Consider the following 5,477-nt stretch of genomic DNA (forward strand, 5'->3'; position numbering starts at 1 on the left):
GACCCGCAAGACCGCCAGACCAGGGGTTATGATTATGAAGATGATAACGACGATGATGATGCTGAACCATCAAAACGGGTATGTGCCAGTAACTCCAAGGCTCTACATCTACATCTACATATGGCATACACCCTCAATGTGGGTGGCCAGGAATCGAATGGTTGTACGCACAGATGATTGTAGGAACGAGGAAATGGAAATATATAACGCTGGGAACAAAAGAATAGCATGGAATTGAGAAGTCAGATCAGATGAATGGGTGATCAGATTAAAAAAAAAGTAAGAAGAACATCCACTGTACAACTTGTACTGGAAGTCATTCAGAAGAATTACTTCCAAGTTGGGGAAGAGGAAAGTAGAGACTAGAATGGTAAACGTTGTGTTGCTTAAATAAAACTACACACAGCGTCAAACGCATTTTTGTGGATACAACCAGGAAAGTTTAGAAGGATCCTGCTAAAACCTAGAGCCGAGGCTCCCTGAGAGACTAAGATCAAAAGCACTTGTTGTTGCTGTTGTTGTTGGCTCAAAAATGGCTCATACCCACGAGGGGGATTGACCACACTATAGAGGTAATGAAAAGTGCACCCAACAAAAGACAAAGAGGAGTAAAAAGTAAAGAATCAAAAGCGAAACTTCAGGCAACGCCAAACAGTGTTCGACGCTTACCGCTTGGTTGGGCCCGGTGCTATTCCCGGGAGTGGGTGATTGGCACGGTTTTTCGGTACATTAGCTAGATTTTTAGCTTTTTTCTGTGTTTTGGGTCGTTTTGTCTGTTTTCTCCCCAGGGGGAGGGCCGGAAGTCCAGTTTGCCAGTCCAAAGCTACCCCCTGAAATGTTTCACTCGGAATGGCTTACATATTATACCCGTGGTGTTCATACCGATTGGTGAAGAGGCCATCAAAATAAAGAATGTTAAAGTTATTAAGGACGAGTTGGGTACAGCTACTAGCCATTACCTTGAGATTTCGGAGGTCAGATCGTTTGGCAGAAGGGGAATTGTCTGCAAGTCCTCGGGCCTGTCTTGTTCGTCCGACTTGCTCGTTACCGGTAAAGGCCTTCATCCCGGAGCAACTGGCATGCACAAAGGGTATAGTTCGTGGTGTGGACCCATCTTACTCTCCCCAGGAAGAGCTCGAGGACTTCCAGGAAGCTCAAGCTGGGATTGTTTCGGTGTACTGCTGCAACAGGGTGGTTGACGGCACTCGAGTGCCGACAGAGTCCATAATAGACGCGTACGCTGGAACATCCTTTCTTACAGAGCTAAAGGTAAGGCCTGTTATCTATACAGTAGACCATTTGGAACCACGCCCTCTCCCGTGGAAGAAGTGTTGTCGTTTCGGACACAACGGGAAAGCCTGTGAGCCTGCGACGTGCTGTCGCAACAGCGGCGAAAATCGCGCATCAGAAGTCTGCTCCTCGGCATTGCCAAGAAAAATGCTCACGCAGCGGATGATCCACAGTGTTTAAAAAGGTCCGATGAGACCAGAATACTGGAAATTACACATCGCAACAGGTGTTCCGGAGCAGACGCATATGCACTTTTAGAGCGCAGGAAACATACATACGCTGACGCATTAAGACCATCTGGTGATGTTCTAGAAAGAATAAAAAGGCACTATAGCTACATCGGTATTCGCAGCTGTGGAAAGGGCACTGAGTGGCATGCTAGATCACTTACTGACCACCTTTTCTGATGCATTATCGCATGTTCTTTCGGCCAAAGCGCGTGTTCCTGAATCTCCTACAGTTATAGATAGGCTCGCCTTCCCAACCTTCCTTAACTTCTGACATACCGCCCGTATATATTCTACGTTTCGAGTGAATCACCCGGAATGATGCCAGCTACAAATGGCATGGCTAGCACGTCTACAACAAATGTTAGCACTGATGTGGAAATGGCGGATGTGGCTTAGAAGTGCAAGGCTTCTCATTTCTCACCAACCAACCAAACATTATCATTATCAGAAACAAAGCAAGAAAGGTTCTCCGCGCATGAAACCGATTGATCGATTGAAAGAGGCTATTGCCTCTTCTGTCTTAGAGTAATCATGGCTGAGTTGAAAATTCTCCAATAAAATTGACGCTCTGTTTTGTCTTATTTAACTGACTTACAACGCTTTATTTTTAGCTATGACACAGACATAGTTCTTTTACAACAATCTTGGCTGACACTTTTCAAATAACTTTCTTGTATAGTAATTTTCGTGTCTTCAGAGTGACCGAATTTATGGCCGTGGCGGAGCTTTAATTACTAATGTGCCCTCAAAAATATTTCACAGGGTTGCTATACATCAAGAAATCATGAATCCGGTATGTGAACTGTTGGCTATTGATTTAGTTCGACCCAAATGTGCTCCTGCTACCATAGTAAACGTTTACTTTCCGACGAGCGTCTGTCGAACATACTACTTTGATGGTTTATTCAGAAAATCAGACATTGTGATTGCAGGGGACTTTAATTCACATCATATAAAATGGGCATATCGCTCAGATTACGAGTGCTGAACTCCTGTGGTCATAGCTGTCGTCAAAAAATGTTCGCTGCTGCAATAGACGAGCTGTAACGTTCATGCGCCGAGGTTCAAGGTCCGTGATTGACCTAACTCTGGCAGCTGCTAAAGTTAGTGCGCCATCATGGACAGTAGGACTTTCAGTGATCATTTCCCTATACTTTTTTATATCATGCGTTCAGCGATAAAACGATGACATCATCATTCTGAGTGGTTCTCCCAGACCAGATGTGCACCTCAGCGTTCAGTGCTTTCCCCACTATTGTTTAATATACTACTTCATGATGTTCCAATTATGCAGGATGGCACGCTGTCTGTGTATGCAAATGACATTGCATTTGCTCCCGCTAAAAATATTCACATGATTTACCAAAAGTTACAAGCGTATTTAAATCTCCTTGTGGTCCTGCTGGATAATTTGCGCATGGTCCTTAACATTAACAAAACCAATCGGCTTCTTTAACCCTTGTGTATCAGAATCAACTGATTCCTCAGGTAGACACTATAAGGTACCTGGGAGCCATTTACGGCCTTGGCCTAAATTGTCGTGTTCATATAAAGAACTTTGTGAGGAAAGGAGAAATTGCTCTTGGCCAGTTGACGAGAAAACAACAGGAAGCTTGGAATGTGTAGGGATACTCTACTTAACATTTAGCGTGCTTATAGACCCATTCTTGAGTTTGGTTGTGTTTTGATATCTGGCTATCAAAATTAGAAGTTGTAACTATAATTTATGATACAGAGGCGGGCCCTGCGTCAGTGTCTTGGAGCTCCTAAGTACCTTGCGAACTCTGTGCTGTGTCTAGAAGCAAGCATACCAGATTTAACGTCGGTATTTCAGCTGCTAACAGTGAAAACTTTTATTGGAGCATACGAACATGTTCCCGGGACAAATTACCCGGTGTTTGTCACACAACGGGCACCATTTTTTTGTTCTATGTGGCCAGGAGACAAGCTTCCTCAGGTAGTGTTTACGCAGAGTCTTTTAGCAAACGTAAACGTTAGCCTACAATCACTTCAATGTGTCACTTCAATAAAAGGATGTAATACTTATAAGCTTGATTACGTCTTTCCGAAGAATGTTTAGTTCATAGCCAAACAGACACTAGTAGGGGTCTTGAATGAGTATCTGGAAGACGTTCCCTCACACAAGGTATATTGTCCACGGTCGCATCACAGAAAGATGATAAATCGGCGATAGGCATTTGCTCAGAAATACTGTCATGACGCTTTACTATCCGTCTTCCAGATTATACTCCAATCTATGTGGCCGAATTTATGGCCATTTGCTTGATTCTATACAAAATTCCAAACAATGTGTAACACATAATATTGCTCGCAGATTGTCTGTCAGTGCTTACTTATGTCGCTAGAAAATACAAATATGTGTCACACATAATATTGCTCGCAGACTGCCTGTCAGTTATTATGTCGCTAGAGAGCACAAATACTTCACTACTGTACCGGTCGCTACACTTTTAACAGCTGAGTTGTTTAAGCCGGCCGTAGGTCCGTGACGCGTAAACAGAAAATGTGGGCAGATACTGGTGGTAGTGCAGAAAGGGTCCAAGCGCAATGGCACATACCCCTGTGAAATAGCGAAGCTGAGCCTGGCTAAGTCTCGATAAGCATGGTTGACACTACTTAAGCTTAGTCAGCCATCGATAGCCAATCGATAGCCAATCAATATCTAATCGATAATCGATCAAAATCAATAAATTTTGGGAAATTGCTGGGGATGACTTGGTAGTGCTTAGCCTAGCCTAAAAGCCAGGACTAGATAGGTGCCCATCAGCCCCGCTGTCTCTTTAGCATTGCGCCTCCAGTGCAAGCTACGCTAATTTTTTCATTCCACCTCATGTTAATGAAACTCAGTTTTTGCGGATACCTGGACATTGTGGACTAGCACTTAATGAGATTGCAGACAGCTTGGCAGAGGTAGCGCTTGGTGGGCCAGCAGGTTTCTGTATAGCCTAGTTTACTCTGCTGTCGGTGACAATATTTCGAAGACAGCGCCTATAGGTCGAACAAATGAGCCCCTCCTTTCCGCACCGGATAACGGACATCTAGCTTTGCCCTGGAATGTCCGGTCGGGTCCCTCTCGGCAATGCAAAGTTTCGATTACCCTATTACGATGTCGAATACCGCAATTAAATCTGTGAATGAGAAGTTGCATGTGTGTTCGCACCATCGAACATTTGTGCGCCATGTGGGGATGTAGAATTACTGGACTATTTCCTCCTCTATTGCCGAAAATATAATTCCGAAAGAAAGACCTACTTAGATCAACCTCTATTGCGTATGGGCCTTCCTCTCTCGGGGATTAATATTTGATATTTCGGTGCAAGCACCTTTGGCCGAGCCCGAAAGGAAGTGTGTCAGATTTTGCATGAGTACGTAATTGCTATACAGGGAGACTGCCATGTTAAACACCGTTTCCTCGTTATTAACATTGGATCACATTTTTTTCATAATCTAGCATCTTCGTAAATAATGGGCATGACCACTTCTAAAAAAATATAAATAAAAAATAAAAAGGATTTAAAATTATTGGTTTTTAAAGATAGGTAATACTGACCAATAAGTTAACAGGAAGCAAGGACTTGATTTTATGGTTCAATTGCGAATTATGGCCAATCCCACCCTCGTGAGTACGTGCCATAAGTTGAAGGTGACAACACCAACAACTGAACCATAACAGTATTTTTGAGAGGGCTAATTCGCGGAAATAGAAAAAAGAAATAAAGTACACCACGGTTGTTTCCCTAGCAGCGTAATCTTCAGGATTACGCTGGTAGAATACGCATGCTCTGTTTGGGACCCGCACCAAACCGCCCTTTCTAACACTCTAGAAGCAGTTCAAAATCGTGCAGCCCGTTTTATTTATTCTGATTATTCATACCACAATAGTGTCTCTCAGTTAAAATTAAAAGCGAATATTTCCAATCTAGATATAAGGCGTCA

This window comes from Dermacentor silvarum, chromosome 2 (genome assembly GCF_013339745.2).
Source record: "Dermacentor silvarum isolate Dsil-2018 chromosome 2, BIME_Dsil_1.4, whole genome shotgun sequence".
NCBI lineage: Eukaryota > Metazoa > Arthropoda > Arachnida > Ixodida > Ixodidae > Dermacentor > Dermacentor silvarum.